Raw genomic sequence first — 18,972 nt, forward strand, 5'->3', positions numbered from 1 at the left:
TGAAACTTCAACATTGAATCTCAGACCCAGGGTTGTAATGACTCGAGTCCGACTCGAGTCACGATTTTTTGATTACTCGACTTGACTCGAGTCATTTTCTCGAATTACGGAAATGACTATACACATTGACTTGGACTCGGACTCGAGTCATAATACTATGACTCGGACTCGACCCTCTGTTTGATGACATGGACTCGGACTTGACTCGGTGGTGAGTTGAAAGTGTCTCGACTCGACTCGTGTCTAAACTATAAAAGTGAGATTGACTTGTGACTCGGCGCCTTGTGACTTGGTTACAGCCCTGCTTCAGACCTCACTTTCAGAAACCCGCTCTTCGAATGATTGTCCATAGCCGTACCATATTTTACAAGCAATCCGGTACGAACTTAGATTTTCCGGATTTCAACAATGCATTACCAGCTACCAAAATTGCAATATATTCTACTCACGAGTGCTATATCGCCAGATAGAATCGGTTCGAATGCATGTATGTATACGACCAGACGGGGTTTGATACGAATCCCGGTCCAACGGTCCAACAATGTTTAACATCGCAGAATGAATACCCAACGAATGTCTTCCCGACTCCAATCAGTCAGATTCGAATTACAATACTTTGATATTCTCATCAACCACGATTATCGAATACAATTGACTGAACTGATTTGAAATTAACCCCGATATATTCGCTTCTGAAAGCCCAAAGTTTTATCATAACTCCAACTCGTGAAGACTCGTTTAGACCCGTTGGCTTCTCGGCGAGCCTATTTTTTATTTCCTCTTTGGAACAAGTTCTGCATGATGTCCGATTTACAGTGCGCGCGGAAGCTTTATGTTTGTAAAATTGCGTGGAGTCTTTTTTTTCTTTCATAGGGCTGTGAGAGAACTTACAATTATGAATAAGGACTTCCTAAAATTAAACAATCACCGCAACAAAAAATATTCCGATTACATCACTGCCAGAAATCGCGCCAATGTTAGCATACTGCTTATCGCATGAATGCGGTTTGACATGCAACGTTAACATTCAGTATATTGACGTAATTTAGTAATATATTCATATTGAAATCAACCCGAATGGTTTGGACTGACATTCGTCAGGGGTAATCGTCAGCAAACTAGAAGAGATTTCAAGACATCTTCAACAGTCGTATCATCGTCGCTAGCGAATAATAGCTAACGATTACCCCTCTGGCGAGTGTCAGCCGAAAATAGTCGGGTTTATTTCAATATAAATATATTGTTCAATTGTATATTGAAGTTCTGTACCATCAAGAGTCTCATTACGCATTAGCGCAATAGACGATCCTGCGTATTCGAAGCTTTGTAATGAAAAGATAACAATCTATCCATGGTAGCACATGAAATGTTATATATCTAGGATTTATAACAAATTATTATCCACTAGCCTGAAACTATATTTGTAAAATGATGAAATAATGACAATGTTTGTTTTGTGGGAAGAAATCCACAACAGGCTATAATATTACGCAATTACTATATAGTGCGCATTTCCCTTTTCCTTCTGGACTCGAAATCACGTCCATACCGTATCCAATTCATTAGAATAGCCGCAAATTTCATCCCAATCGAAATTGGATCGCGGTTGATTACTCAGTTTCGAAATCTAATTTGATTTCATTCAGGGTTCAAGGTTTGCAATAAGATGTGGTTCCCATTAAAACATGTGTAAATAAATGACATTTAAAACATTTTTACTTCACGCTTCCTTGAAATGAGTGAAATGAAGCGAAGTCGGCGGGAACGAAAGTTGCATTGTGAGATATATGGATTTATACAATGCGGTGTGTAAATTGTTGTAAGATAACTCTGCAGCGATGGACTTGGTATCGTGTGTGGAGTGTGCTATAGGATGCCTTTGCAATCTTGACAGCGTGTTTGTGTATCTGCAGAACGCGTTCGGGCTATGTTGCCACTATATGAGATCATGTTTGGGGCGTGTACAGCGTTGGCCGTCAATCTAAAACACTATTTCTCCATTCGTACAAAGCGTATTTCGAAGGACAGTTCGTTAATATCAGAAGAAGTAAGAAATTATCTCTTATTTACAGCAAATTCTATACTGTTTCACCGTAACGCGTAATTCAACTACTCGAGTTTTCCACGTCAACGTTATTCAAATATTTAAACTTTCATAATGACATGCTTCCGGTTATATAATCGCCCTGGTTAGAAGGATGATGATATAATTCTCCATCATTGAGTATGTTTTTCGACAGCCGCTCCGTGATCACATGATCGCGTTCTGATAATAACTCAAACACTAACATTCGCTCATACACTTTCAAGTTATTAAATCATATTGCTGAATTGAGAAAGTCCCCCCCCCCCCACAAGTACCACACATTCGACGATCACGACGAACTTGGCTCGTTGATGATATATTATATACTATAGTCGCCTCGTGTTATAATTAGCGATACCATTTATATTTTCATGTGTCGTTCACATACACAATGCACAATGGGATACAAAGACACAATGCGTGTTGTATTATAGTTTCTTTCATTCCAGGCCGTCTCAACGAGTGAAGTTTTTCTGCTCATGAGCAGGTATGCGGTCAAGTCTGCAGGAGTTGTAGCGTGAGGCCAAAGCTATATACGCACTAGGACCGATATCATTGATATTATAAGGTTGTTATATTCCTTGAAAGGAATGATTGTCGATCAACTGTAGTACCAGAATCTGTAATTTTCTAGAAATTAAAACCTTCTGTCTTGGACGATAAATCTGTTCTATTTTCGTATTCATCATCGAGGTGCTTTAACGGTGGATATGTCATAAAACCTTCAGGTAAGGTTGTCGAGTGAGCACCACCATTTATACTCCTGCATGCCATCCTGTCATGTTGAGATCCAATCGTGGAAGCTGCGGATACCAATTTTACGTTCAAGTCTTTGGCCTGACACGGCCGGGGATACGTAAGATGGACCAGAAGAAAAAAAGGATATTTATTTACGTGGCTATATCCAATAACTTACTTGATAATCTTGTTTTTATTATGTGATGTAAAGACCATGATCGTGGAAGCACCAGTACGGTGATTTGATGTAATATTCTACTAGTAATTCCAATTAATAGAGTCAACCCTTAGTTTATTAATTATTATATGATTCTCTGTGATAATCGCAATCCCGTTTTTATATACCCTTTCTTCCACAATGCTGGTGGACTTTCGCAGTGACATAAAATCATCATTAGTTAACATTTAATTGGAACAGTTCAACAAACCATTATAGAGATTAGGCCGTAATATTTTGTTGATCTTTGCATGAAACCAATGTTGAGGAAATAGTGTCCACAATAGCGTGTCGAGTACACCACGAATTAATCTCCAAATTCGAAAGATACGATTACGGCGATTGAAAACTCGATGATAAATAAAAATCGCTGGTTAAGATTTGCAAATTAGGCAGACCACACGACCGATGGTCTGCAGTAAAGGTTATCATTACGAATGCAATTCATTGGTTAATGACAAAACCGAGCTATCACCGACGATATGACATGTTATACGCTATCAGGCAATCGAAATATCTGCAACATCACGCTACCGTAGTACGGACCAATTGTTAGGTTCAACCTCACAATTAAGAATTATCTTGTATGATTTTGAAGAACTTTACAGCGAGTACTTGTTGCTAATGATATTAAGGATGATTGCCCTGAATAATTTGGTAATGAAATGGCCTGAATACGTATTAATAACAACAAATAGCAATAACAGTTTCGCAATACAACGTAAACTCAATAAATTGGTAGGCTTCGTAGTATTTACCAAGATAAATAGATCACACACAGCAGTGTACAAATTTATTGCTACCTACAGTATACATAAGCATTATGCAAATTACGGGAGAGAATATGCACGAAAAATGTTTAATTACAGTACAGAAAACCCGAGATCCGTTATCGCAAAACTGCAAACACGTGCGCATTATCAACAAAATCACAGCTGTCGAGGTATGCAATTTGCATACACGTGCGTGACAATCGCTGAAAAATATTTATTACATCATAACACTTACTATCAATATTTTTTATCCCGATCCAAGTCTGAACTCAAATATTTTGGTGTTAAAATCAGAGTTCACATCTCGTGTCAGGGATAACAAAAATTACACCCCCCAGTAATATTTGACTGTTTAACCCAGTGATTCCCAACCGCAGCCCCGAGGGCCGCATGCGGCCAACCGCAGCCCCGAGGGCCGCATGCGGCCCCCCGCTAGCCTTCTTGCGGCCCCCACAAAAATATTGAGAAATCGATTCATGATATAAAATGAAATTTATATTTATAAAATACTCTTGCTTGGCTTGGAGTCTGGAGCTTTCAATTAGGATTGCAGGAAAGTTGTGAGTAGAGTGCTAACGTTACGTCACTACTGTTTCAATGCAATGTGCCCCAACTTTCCAGTTGAACGAGCAGTAGCTATAGATATTGATAACTAATCTACGGATAGATGTACAACACGTGACTCGCGGTTGAATACGCCGAGATGTATACTGCTGAGCCGGCTAAAAGCAGCATAATTGGTAGTCCTATAGCTCGCGGCCCAAGCGTCTGAATAATTTGATATGTCTGGTCTTTATGGAAAGCTAATGCCGCTCTGATTCCGAAAATACGAATTGAAATCTGGCCAGGGCAATAAAACTACTCCGAAATAACCGCCGAACGTCGATCGTTCTGAACAATGAGAACGCGGCAACACAATGACCATCATAACAATGGCCAATGGCGTCGAGCGATTGTTCGGAACTATGCAAATTTTCATATTTAAATGACTATTTTTGGTTCGTTTCATTGCCTTGGCCATATTTAAATTTGTATTTTCTAAATCAGTGCGACACTTGCTTTCGATTAAGACAGTGGTTCCCATCCTTTTTCAACCCAACTACCATTTCGAGATTTTATGCAGTGCTCGCTTACCACCTACATGAGGTGCGCGCCGAAGACGGTCAAAAATGTTTCCACCGTGTTGAGCAGCCGAAGGCAGCGAAACAGAAAATGAATTGCCCATTTTAAGGCGCAGTTTATGATTTCTGTAGTGGATCTATTTTGAATTTCTTGTGGTCAAATATATTAAAATATAATTTGGTTAGGTAAGAATCCCATTGCTTTACGACTAGATCTCTTCCCCGTACGCGGTCATTGGTAGGATTGCCACTACCCACGACGACTTCAAAAAACTCAAAATCAACCGCACCTGATTTAATAACTCCCTTCGGTCGAAAAAAAAAACAGAATCTACTCGATACCACCTGGAAGACCTTCGCGGAGGCTACCACTAGTGGTACGTGTACCATAGGTTTGGAACCACTGGATTAAGACCAGACATATTAGACATATTAAATATGGACGCTCGGATCGCCTGTTATAGGACAACCAATTATGCTGCTTTTATCGGGCTCAGCAGTACCTCTCGGCGTTTAAACCGTGTGTCATGTGCTGCGCATCAATCCGTATCCGTATGTTAGAAATGTATGGTCAAGGCAAAATCCAGCAGCAGTTGTCCAGTTCTCCTCGATTTTACTCCATTTTGTGAACTTTTTATTGATCTAAAGCAGTCACAATTTCTATAAAGCTGCAATAGGTTAATCAGTCATTTGGTCAAGTTGGTACGTGATTTGATGCTTTATAAGAGGGTTACCGTATTTTGGAAATCTGAAAAGGGGACACTTTTTCAAAATTTTCAGACTTGAAAAACTGGTGGAAAATCCTGAAAAAATGGTAAATTTTCCCCACTCCGTGGTCCGTTGACTAGAAAAAAAGCGGTCAACTTTCCGGCTCAGCTCCCGAAATACCCGCCGGAGCGTTACTTCAGTGGTGATTTACTGTATCTCAGTCGAATTTGCCCTATACTTACCCAAAATTCTCGTAAAAGAGGACAAAATCTCAAAAAAGGACATTTGGGCGTCCTCCGAGAACACTTTAAAAAAAGTCGAAAAAGAGGACAAAACCTCTTAAAGGAGGACGTATGATAAGTTGATAACCTGACTTTATAATTTTTGCTATACTTAATGACTGTATTCGTGCGGCTCCAACCGTACTCTGAAATTATAAATTTGGCTCCGACACGGAAAAAGGTTGGGAACCACTGGTTTAACCTGTTGCCCTTCTCTCTCGAAAGTTAAAAATAATAAAGGATCGCGAATTTCAAGCCAAAACTGCAAATAGTTACTTAATTCTAGGGTTGCATCTAAAACAAAAATCAATTTAAAACAAATACGTTTACACCATGGCCCTTTTTTAAATTTTGTTTCTTATTGTTTTTTGTTTGTCTTTTAACAATGGCGTCACTGATCTTTAATTGTGACGTTATAGTGGATTGGCATTGACAATTGAAAATGCTGGTAAAATATGGCTCCTCTGACGAAAAAGGTTACCGACCCATGTCTTAAACGGACCAGAAATATCATTAACCATTACTACATCGTGATGCAGCATTTTTACGGTCTGTGGTCATCACCATCAGAACATCCATTCATACCAGCGATCTCTATGTACAATGTACAATGTACGTGCTATAACGACAATTTCGAGAGTTCCAACCATTCCATATCTTATGCGTCGACTATGTCGGTAGCAAATCGTCCGTATAGGCTCATACTACATGTTTTTTTCGAAAGTATTTGCACGATTACGGCAAATTATTAAGAGAAAAATCGTTTTTTAAGCGGCATTTAATAAAACACCATTATCCAACCCTAATTACTACCGATTGCTCCACACGAGAATTCCCGATCGGTTTGCATCGCAATACTGATATTCGTGGCAGAACAATCCGCTGCCGAATACGATCTATTAATCAGACGGATTTTTTAGTGTGCAGAGCTGGACACTGAACACTGGACATTGTACAATGTACATTAATACATATTATGGGGTAATTATTAATTGAAGTCCAGCTCTGCACACTGAAAAATCCGTCTGATTTACAGATCTATAGATATCGCGTTTTGCGAAATCATCCAAAATGCGATGCTATACAGTGAAATCCAATTATAGAATAGGAAATTCCACTCCTGCGCCAGCTATTATACAAGCGCATCTTACGCTGCATTAATCTTACAAACTGAAGGTATGCATTGGTATAGCGGTTTTACTATGAAGCACTGTTTCCCAAAACGCCCCCTTGCACAATAATTCAGGTACCAGCTCCCGTGCCCCCTAGCACCGACAAAAAGTTATTTTATTTATTTATTGCTGCCACAAATGAAGTTAGCGTGTGTGGCCTGTTTAGGTTTAATGCACAGTCAGCTCGCTACACGTTATTTCCAAGACGCAACTCTGCAGAAATATCAGGACGGACGCTATACCAAGGAATAAAATTGTGCAAGGCAATTTCACTACAAATGTCAGTGTACTTCATTCTGTTGCATTAAGTCATTCTCGTTATACGGGGATTGATAAATGTATGGCGTATGCACAATAAGCCTCGTTGGCTAAGAATTCTTTCCGTTATGAGGGATTGGTTGGATAACTATTGCATGCCATGACAGTGTTGGGATCAAGTCACTACCTTCGAGTCACGAGTCATCTCAAGTCATTGCAGATTTTGACTCGAGTCAAGTCAAGTTAGTCGATTTTCGAAGGTGACTCGAGTCAAGTCGAGTCAAGTCAAGTCAAGTCACGAGTCAAGTCACAATTCAAGTCAAATTGAATTTTCGAAGTATGAGTGATGATTCAAAGTCATAGCCTTTTGCCAGCTGTGTGAAAAACAGATTAATTAACCTTTATCTTGAACCAAATAACGAATATAAGGTTAAATATACAAGCAAAAAGGCGTTGTATCGCACTAATAAAATACTTGAGTAACTGTATAGTTATATGCTACAGTCTGTTATCATCAGCCAAAATAGAGGGCCGAATATGAAGCCTCGAGAAGTTTAAACAAATTGATATGGTACAATACACTAGTCATCTACACATCCGTGAGAATGTAGACGTATAAACTATATTCATTCGATTTAAGTCATACAAGAGGGTTGGTAAATCTACTACTACCACGGCAACGTAAGCTCTGATCATTTCGTTTGCGGCCAATTTATTGGTGATGTAACAATGGAGGACCAGTGGAAGTGGAACTTACAATAAGTAAAAGACTGGTTGCTCTCGTGTCACTGCATGGCGTATCGCGAATTATCGGAACATGCACATGCTACAGTGATTTAGTCGACACCATTTACTTATTGATGACTTTAAATTGACTCGTAAATTTTGCTCCGAGTCACGAGTCAATCCACATTTCTGAAGCGCCGAGTCAAGTCAAGTCAAGTCATTTTTGCAAAGTGACTCGAGTCAAGTCAAGTCATACGAAAAAGTTGACTCGAGTCATCCCAACACTGTGCCATGAACACATTGGTGACAATTTCAGATTGCATGCGCCTTGCACACCAACGAACGATGGGACCACATATTCATATATCTCTTCTTATTGCAAAAATATACATATTAAGTAATGGATTTCCAGCACCGATTTCTATAGTTCATAACGTTCCCTTTTGCTCTCAGCGGCCCTCAGTCACCCTGTTTGTAGCTAGCACCCCTTCGAGGAAGCTAATGCAACCAGGGGGCGCATGCGCCAACTTTGTAAAGCACTGCTATAAAAAACGGTATAATGCTTCCAATTCGTGGATTCCCAGGATAAGATGCACCCACCTTCTCTCAAATGGGAGCTATAGTTGATTTCTATAGGGTTACCATACGTCCTCTTTTTTACTTTTTTGAAAGTGTCCTTGGAGGACGCCCAGATGTCCTCTTTTTTTGAGATTTTGTCCTATTTTTTGAGAATTTTGGTTAAAGATATGGCAAAATCGACTTGGATACAGTAAATCAGCACTGAAGTAACACTCCGCCGGGTATTTCGGGAGCTGGGCCGGAAAGTTGACATTTTTGTTTAGTCAACCACCTGATAATGTGAAAGAAAAAACAGTATTTTTGGCACTGAGCGAGAAAGTTGACTTTTTTTAGTCAAGCACCTGATAATGTGAAAGAAAAATCTGTATTATGGGCACTGACCTTTTTTTAGTCAACCGACCACGATGTGGGAAAAATTTACCATTTTTTGAGGATTTTCCACCGGTTTTGCAAGTCTGAAAATTTTGAAAAAGTGTCCTCTTTTCAGATTTTCAAAATATGGTAACCCTAGTTTCTATTTATCTACTTGTAACGGCGCACTTTCTAACAATTCATTTTATTCAATTCATATGTCGTGAATAACAATTCACACGTTACGGACATGAGTATGTGGAGCTTCGTGGAATTGGATTTGGGCAACATCACAAGGAGTATAGGCCGCGATAAAACGTGTGTCCTATAAACATCATTATGAAAATTGGAAACATGGTTTGGTAAAAAGGAATCTGATATAACAAATGCGATTCTCCGATCCGCTAACAATTTAAGAGCTATCCGGTAGTCTCTTCTGCGTTTACGGAAGGCGTGTCGTGCTTGAATGAAACATTCTCTTCTATTCATTTCTATTTACCGTGCTAATGATATATAATTGAAGGGCATTTAATACACCCAAATTAGCCAATCCTATAGATCGGAAAACGAACGACAATAAGGCACTGAAGAAATATCCCTTTTGTGTAAAAGAACTATATTGGCGTCTATGACGTTTTATTCCGAAATGTCGAACATCAATAATGTTGGCGGGGCACGCTGCGGTGCATAAGATTCATGTTCTTAACCGCGATGTCGCACTTTATTGGTTATTCCGCCACGGTATGAGAAGGATATTATCGTTGTTTTTCATCTCGCGGTACACTCGTGATTCGCGCGTCGACAATCCCAGTTTCTATCATGGTTTGCTAATTTCGTACCCGAATTTCTGTTGTTACTCGATCAGGAAATTCGCATGATTTCGTAGCATTCCAATCTTTCAACTGCTTGCGTTTCGTGTAAGCGGCGAATATCGCTGGTGCACCATCACAAACATAGGCTATTTCCGTTCCGCATAAATCAGAGATGTCAAACACGGCCCTTGGAGCAATTAGCTGGTAATGTCCAGCACATTTCTATAAAAAGTTGAGATTGAAGAAATGCTACCATGTAAATAAGATCTCAAGACAAGACAGCAAATGTACAAAATGTTCATATGCCACACATAACCGTCCGACAGCAAGGATGCATTTATAGTCTAATTTATAGACTGTGACATCGACAGCGAATTCCCAGACAATAAAAGAGTGATCAGTGATAGCGCAGTTCTGAGGTTTCAGGATAAAGAATGAAAAGGTTGCTGTTCACACACGTGATGCTACAGGCCATCAGTCAAATAGCTCCGTTGTGAAGCTTTGCAAGCGAAGCATTTTAAAACGTGCCGTCGGGACACAATGCCGTGATTTAAAACATAAACCACCACAATACGATAGAAGATTAATATTTACCACGAACAATGATGGAATAAATAGCGGGAAAGTTCAAATTAGTCACAGCTGGAATTAGATTTCTCGTTCAATTTTATGAGCATTCATCATCCAGTTCATCCAGACATTCACGGGCCTCACAAAACGAGTATGGACAAAGACCAAGAACAACGGAAAAGCTTGAACGCCACCCTAAAATCTTATTTTCACAAAAATGATGTAGCCTAGTTGCCAGATAGCGTAGTGGTTTGTATATGATACACAGCTGCAACACCAATAGGTTAAGGGTTCGAGCCTGACCGAGGTTGACTCCATAATCCCATCCCATTGAGGTGAGGTTTACCTGGGCGATAGCGGTCGATGCTAGAAGTGGGCCGTGTTACATGTCGGCAGATAGGGAATTAAAATAAAGAATATTGGTCAGGTGTAACGCATCTGTTTTATTTTAATTTCAAAACGAAAAAGAATGCCATGGATATGCACTATGCAGCCTCCTGCGATTTTAGCACCTTTCGTGATTTAATAACGTTTCAAATTGATTCTTTCTCTTTTATTCGTCTCGATTTGACCCAAAATGATTTTCGAAAAACCAAGACTAAAACACCGAGATTACAGCCGTGGCCGATTCCGCTATATCACTCTTCAAACAATGATCAGATGTGACCTCAAAACAAAGCCGGGAAAACTCATGTTTTTAGTACTGTGTTATGAATTTTCGTATTCGCAACTATAATATTAGGTTTTTACTTAATTGGTTTCATATACTTCAAAGGTAATACCCGCTGAACTGAATTGCGGGCATTGCAGCAGAATTAACTCCACACGTTCAACAAGCTTAGAAAACGCATGATTCCCTTACTGATATGAATATCTTTAGCCTGGGCTGTCATAGGCATATAACTACTAGGCAAAGAAGTTTAATTAAAATTGGACTGTGGGCGACAGCTTCGCCAGGATCACATTACGTTCAGAAAATATGCGGAATGCTGCTGCGTCCTCCAACTCAGTTCTCTTCAACTGGCGTGCGCAGTCAACGACAAACGTTTTCGCGCATAACGCGATTTACCTATAATTCATACTCGCATTTCGCATTTAAGAATTCTCTCCTCAATAGTCCTATCCTTCCGTGCCATCAAACTATCCATTGGGATTGTCGGCATTCTGGTTGCATTCTGTGATATGACGATAAGGGAGGCCGTGACATTTGTCGCTATCATAAAGGGAGGCGTGTCAAAAAAGGTTGAGAACCACTGCTATATAGGGTGACCCACCATCATTTAACCTGCGGTTTACTTTCGCGAAGGTGTTGAGTTATTCTTAGTAATCAGCTTCCCAAATAGGCCGTGAGCAGGTCTGGGTGGAGGTCCTGACCTTAATCAGCAACAAATTATATTCATGCATGGAATGCTCGTAAGTGTACAACTCTAGTAGGGGTTCGCCACACCAAAATGGTTGAAGAGCACTGCTTAATTTATTGGCCGTAATCACACTGAAGCATAGGCGCTTTGAATCTTGGATAACTGTATATTTTCACGGGTTGCTTTCGAAGCTGTAATAGGCCCGTCTATTCCAAAAACGAAATGCCAGAATTTACCGTCTTCAATATGCCGTGAGTGAGCGACGTGCACTAAAAGGAAGCATTCCGTTCTTTTGTTTACTTCTGTTTTGTAAGCTTACTTCTCAAGACTTTTCGGTTTTGACTCGCAAAGACAATGCAAACGGACTGATCGCGATTCCAGTCGCTTAATCCCACTTTACTGCTTCAATTTTCGTTTCCATGATTACATTTGAATCGTTCTTTTACGTAGGGCGTGTTTACATGGACTGGACATGGTTTGCATTGCATATAGTTACGAACGATCACCAGTTTTCATGGTTTCTCTGTTTGATAAATTAAGATTCCAGCAGTATGTAACGGCGAGCTTTAGGAAAACCATCACTTGATACCTGTGATGACTCACACACACACACACACACACACACACACACACACACACACACACACACACACACACACACACACACGTCCAACCAGTACACAATAACGTAGCAATCGTGTAGCGCCAGAATTTTTCTAGCGCGACAGGCTGAATTTACTTTCTATTAGCATCTTTTCACCCTAGAAAACACGACACGTTCTGCAAATTTTCGCTCAGTTCTAATTTCGCGGATCTCTGACATGTGTAACGTTCTAGTATTGCAATAATCGGCATATACAATATGTAGGGTTACCATACGTCCTCTTTTAAAAGGATTTGTCCTCTTTTTCGACATTTTGTAAAGTGTCCTCTTAGGACGCCCGAATGTCCTCTGTTTGTGAGAATTTCGGTTAAATATAGGGCAAAATTCGACTGAGATACAGTAAATCAGCACTGAAGTAACGCTCCGGCGGCTATTTCGGGATCTGAGCTGGAAAGTTGACATTTTTTTAGTCAACCGATCACGAAGTGCAAAAAATTTACCATTTTTTCAGGATTGTCCTCCGGTATTGCAAGTCTGAAGATTTTGGAAGAGTGTCCTCTTTTCTGATTTCCAAAATATGGTAACCCTACAAGATTGTTTTGATGCTTTTATTGCGAGGCCATGATCATGGATCAAAACGCAATCTGAAGGGGCCAATTCAGGCAGCTTCCGTGCATAGACCGATCACAATGTTACCAACACTCTACAAAGTGAACACGAACAACTGTCACTGATAAATTGGAGTATACAAACATCAATGCTAACGTCGAATGATTTGTGTGGACAATGCGCTACGCATACAAACAAGCAGTCCCATAATCTTTGTCACCTGCTTACAATCGGTCGTGACGACACTTGAAATGTCACCTTTCATACTCACTTTTTGTAGATTATATTCCCGTGAAGAGCAGAAAAAACAGCAAAACGGAAACCAACAGATCCTGCTCAAGTGCCATAACAGCGAAACCACAGTTTCACATTCGGTTGTGCAATTATAAAGTTATGGTTTTGTCTAATGTGCTGTAGCCTACACTGTACAGTACAGCCTTCAACGTAATACACGCATGCACATATGCATGGGGTATTTGTAACATGAGACATCAAACACGACCCTAACTCTTTTGAAGCATAACCAACTACAACTTATGGTATGCTGGAAGCAGAGATTATACTTGAACTTTGAACATGAGAGGAGATTTTCTATGCGATTTATACTGTTCATTTCAGAATATATAACATGGATGTATACAACAATTTCTTTACAATGTTAGATAATTTCGGTGACAACTTCAATATTTTTAAAACAATTGTGCATCATAGCTGTGATCAGTTCTATACCATTCCTTAGTCTTACGGAATACGGCTTCTCGCTACGGTCAGACCCGCTACAACGACAACAAGAAACCATTCCTATCACGAGGAGCACTCGTGACTCGTGAATACCGCAATTACAAAAAAGCAGCATGCAGGCCTGGTTGCGCAGTTTTTTTTACTGCCTTGTTTATTTCGGTCTACATGCTTATAATCTAGTAAACTCTTCTATGGGAATGGTCAATCTGTACACTTCATCATTCCGCCCCTGATCCAAAAATGAGATACTTGTTATGCTTATTGCATGCACATGTGGAAATATCCAACAACCGCTGATGTGGAGTGAAAAAAACATCTTTTTGTAGTGCCTTTTTGTTCTCAGCCCATAAATGTGTCCATGAAATTGGCTTTAAAAAGCATTTGATTTTCCGCAATCACCCGCCCTGAATCTCGCACGAAAAACAAAATCCAGTAAAACACGCACCAGTTCTTCGGGGATAGTGTCACCGCGCGGAATGGATTTACACACGAACCTGATTGAGCCTGGCGTGTTTCGAATAGACAAGGGAACAAGCAGTGCCGCTTTCGGCCGAGCGTTACGCTTAAAGCGACTTTGCTCGCAGCATTTCAGATTAGCATGCAAAACAGCATGGATTATATTAAAAATAATTACATACAGCATAATAGCGCTAAAGAATGTGAAGGACATACCTAAACAGGACATACTACTAACTAAAATCGTTATTGAGAAACATATATACCTAATTATGCTTAATTTTACACGAATTATGTCAAATCAATGACATGGCATTTTGTCGCCATTTCGTTAATCCCAATCGCCGGTCGTTTCAAGCGTAACAGTTGATCCCATGTTTTCGTTGTTTGTTATTTTGCCATTACGTAACGAAATTTCGATTGTGAAGTCACATTGGATTGATATTTTATATGGTTCCGTATATGAATTACAATTGAAAATTGAGGGTATATGTGGCTCCTTTTGACGATAAAGGTTTCCAACCCCTGTCTTAAATGACAGATAACTAATCTATGGATAGATACGCAACACCCGTCGTCACGCTTGCTTGCTCAGAGGGCATACTGCTCATGCTCAGCAATCTGAACGCAACATGATTGCTAATCCCATAGCTGACGACCCGAGTTCTCAAATTAACTAAAGTTGATTTTATTTGACAGCTACTGTCGCACTGATTTCGAAAATATACATTAAAATCTGATCAGGGCAATGCAACCCCATCGAAATACACCCCAAATTCTGCAAATCGGCATCGTTCTGAACAATCGCAAGCACGCAAGGGCCATTGTTATGTTCATTGGGCTGCGTCGCTGCTATTGTTTAGAACAGTGGTTCTTGACTTTTTTTCCTCCAGCGCTCCCTTTCAAAAATTGCCTGGGTCTGGCGCCCCCTATTCTAAAGACTGTAGTAAAAAAACAGTGCGTAAGTGGTCGAAGTCCGGTTTCGGGTTGGGACTTCATTATTGGAAATATTTCGCGCTTGGACTGCGCCAGAGTACCACTTGACTAATTAACGATATAATAATTGTATGTGCTATATATTCGGGATCAAAGCAAGGTTGTTATAACAACCATCGGGTAGGCCTACGGGCTCGTACCGTCTGGTTGGAGATCGATGTACAGTTGTACACATCCCGAATTCACCTCCGCGATTGGCAATATGGGGAAGTTAATTGTATTGGGTTTTGTTTTATTGCTTTGTGTGATTACTAAATCAACTGCGAATGTGGTAGAGAGCTTTGCTCACATTAAATTTAGTACACCACGCTCTTAAATTTAACATGAATGTATTCCAAACAAAGCAACCCACGTTATATAACAAACATGGGTTGTTAAAGAATGGGTCGCAACCCAAACATGTTTCATACAGCTGCTGTCTGCGCGTTCTCCATGCCAGTAAAATGTAGCATAGTAATATTACAAATGTGGGGCTTGGGTAGCGAGATGCTACTAACACTCATATTCGGGTGGCGGTCCAAAACGTTCAAGAACCATGTTGTATAACGTTTCCAGGAGTTGTGTGGGTCACTCACAGCACTAAGCAGTATCATCCTTCATGATACGATGAAGAAACATTCTGACGATTTTATTTTGTAGCTTTCAAATACAAATATATTAGGTTAATCAGTTTGGCCAAAAACCTTCAAAGCATCTTTAATGTACAAAGGCAATCATACTCAAAAGTGGTACAGTGCCTTTTAGATTTCTACAAGCTGTGCAATGCAGGATACAATACCTATAGTTCGAAACATTTTGTGAAAAATAACCCGAGCTAGCATGACGGGAGTGTTTTAACGGGGGATTGGCGAGCCAAAAGTACGCGCAATTCATTTCACATGAATTGAAATAATCCACTGCATTCGTGGAAACATCGGTGGTCTATATTTCGCGCCGAGCCCGACGAAAAAATTTGACATATTTTGTCGAATGCAAGGCCATTTTTCTTCAGCGCCCCCACACTGCCCCCTTGAGCCCAGCGCCCCCATATCGCCCCCTCAGTGTTTCCGCACCCTTCAAAATCCAAATATTCCCTGGGGGGGGGGGCGCTGGAGACAAGGTTGAGAACCACTTGTTTGGAACAATGCCGATTATCAGACTTTGAAGGCTATGTCGGGATGGTTCCATTGTCTTGTTGAAATTTTATTGTATATTTTCAGAATCAGCGCGGCAGTAGCTTTCAAATAAGATCAATTTTTTTTTAATTTGAGAGCTCGTGTCGTCAGCTATGGAATTAGCAATTATGTTGCGTTCAGATTGCTGAGCAGTAATTTCCTCTGAGTAAGCAAGCGGGACGATGGGTGTTGCGTATCTATCTGTAGGTTAGTTATCTATGGATCTATTTAAATGGATCAAAGAATATCTTTGACCAGGACTACATCGTCATGTAGAGTTTTTACGGTCGACGGTCATCATCATCAGAACATCCATTTCGTTCCAGCGATATATAACTACGTGCTGTATTTGTCGAACCGACGACGATTTCGAGGGCTCCCACCATTCCATATTGTATACATCGCCTAGTATAGTGTCGGTCGCTCCCGGCCTCATACTGCATGTTTTTGTCGACAGTATTTACACAATTATGACATAATTATATAACATTTGATAAAAACACAATTTTTTGTCTTCAAAATAGCACTTTTTAAACCACATGTTTTAAGACAAATCTTGTTTTAAATTCAGCCGTATAGTTACAGGGATATATTGGAGACAAGTCATGTAATAATAGGGTATAGATTCCACCAGTTGCAAACACTATGACCGTATGAGCTTCAATGACACATGTGGAAATATATGAAAGAGAATGTCAGGTGCATGTAAATACGTAACATTAAGTCTTAAAAACAGTCAAAATATATGTTGAACTACCATTCAACATTGAAGACAAAAGGTTGCAGTCATAAAATGGTTAATAACCCGTCAAAATAGAACAATTAATTTTACAAGTTTAAAATAGATATAAACGTGACATTAACGCTCCATTGTAGATTGGTTGTTTTCAGAGAAATTAAGTAACATAATCGCGGATTTCTTCGAGTTAACGTAAGTTATGATTTAATCGCTTTTTCGACGAAATTGCGTAAATGGCGTCCCCGCAAAGACCTCGTATATAAAAGGATCGTAATAAACGGCGCCAGACTTTCAGACGCCCCTTACCACTATTTCCCAAGCGAACCTTAACTCACATGTATAAATGATATGCCGTATCGAAAAATGTAAAATTAAATACAAGTTAAAATACATGCTACTGAATTAAGTTCCGGCCAAAGAGTATACATTGACAAGGCAAATACAATATGCGGAGAGGACACTGCGACTAAAGACTACAAATACGTTTATCACATTATGCAGTGAGATTCAACCTGTCACAATACAAGGCATTTCATAGACATATGCTATAAACTCGACATTAGTTAGAATCGATATTACAAACGGTTGGACTTTGACATCATTCTACAGAGCGAATTTCGATCACACTAGATCCCCAGTTAGGTTCAAGCCACTCTGTCACTGCATGATAAGCCTATGGATTATATGCGGATGCCCTGTTGTATAGGCTATATAGGGTGACATTGGATAATAAGAGTGGAGAAAGGCATCATAACATTTCTTGGCATCTATCAACTAACTGCTCAATCGGTAATAGTGATGGATCGATGCCAGCGAAATTACTTCCCAGCTGAAAATAATATTGAATAAAACAGTCAAATTTTAACGTAGCGTCCGATCCTAATCACAAGCAATTTCGAAGTGATCTGTGTATAGATTTTTTGTTTAAATTGCACACATCCGTGGTCGCGTCTTCCTAATTCTCACGCATAGGCTCTAAAAATTACATTAAGCTTTTCCGTTTAATAGGTGTGCAGTGCACGTAGGCTATATGAGTGATTTAATTGGGATTCAGGGAGTATGTGCCTGTGTATATGCATAAAATATAGCTGGTCTTAGATCAGTATTGACGTTGTAATTGGAATTATTTCTCCGCTGAACATTTGCTCATACTTTTCGGTTGAACAAAATAAATTGGAGAGTTTCTTGGAGATACAGCAATTCGATATGCAATATGGATTTATTATTCAAAACAAATTGCAGATCGCATAATTCATCTTCCTCAGCCGTCATAGGTCCACGGATTTGCAATACCTATTATCTCTGGAGCAGGAGTTTATCATTTGAATCATTTTACCGGATATTAAGGTTTTCGGCTAATGATTTTATATTGAGGGTTCGTTCTATCGTATCTAGCATTGTAATATAATATTTTGTGCATCATGTTGGCGGTCTTCCACGGTTGCTTTTTCGTTGTTTCTGTTCCTCGTTGAATTGAAGACGGACTGCTGCACAAATTTTTGCTGTTTTGCGGCGACTATTTCTTTTTATTTTGCTGAGCCTTATTGACATACAGTAATGCATAATTGTGGTGACGATAAACATAGAAATATGTATGCCAAAGCATGATTATAAATCCACTTCGGTCATTGCGATTTATAAGCTGAAAGAGAGTTATATTTGGAAAGATTCGAAAGCATGAAACTGCTTATTTCAGCGATGGATCTGAAATAATTCTTGGTGGGTGAAGTATATCCTAATGTTAGTAACAAGAAACTACTATTCGGTGGTCAACGTGCCTCAAATGTGACGACAAATATAGTATCCTTGCAGGGATTAACAGCATGAAATCTTCCAGATGTGCAACAGCCCTCACTGTGTAATGTGTATAGACGCGATTTGCAAACGTACTGCGCACCAATCATTACCTGGCGTTCCATA

The 18,972-nt window shown here is 39.7% G+C and overlaps 2 protein-coding genes across 3 annotated transcripts in view; one reads left to right on the plus strand and one right to left on the minus strand.

The window, feature by feature from the left end:
* The window catches only part of LOC145450423 (junctional adhesion molecule C-like), a 111,296-nt gene that overhangs the window by 50,145 nt on the left and 42,179 nt on the right, over nt 1–18,972 (minus strand). The gene's annotated exons all lie outside the window — the stretch shown is intronic.
* The window catches only part of LOC145450441 (lysM and putative peptidoglycan-binding domain-containing protein 1-like), a 153,049-nt gene continuing 136,585 nt past the window's right edge, over nt 2,509–18,972 (plus strand). Inside the window, exon 1 of the mRNA XM_080328970.1 lies at nt 2,509–2,519. The gene's annotated coding sequence lies outside the window, so the exon portion shown is untranslated. The remainder of the gene's footprint in view (nt 2,520–18,972) is intronic.

The sequence above is a fragment of the Botryllus schlosseri genome, chromosome 11 (genome assembly GCF_051294905.1).
Source record: "Botryllus schlosseri isolate E-star chromosome 11, Bs_hap1, whole genome shotgun sequence".
Taxonomy (NCBI): domain Eukaryota; kingdom Metazoa; phylum Chordata; class Ascidiacea; order Stolidobranchia; family Styelidae; genus Botryllus; species Botryllus schlosseri.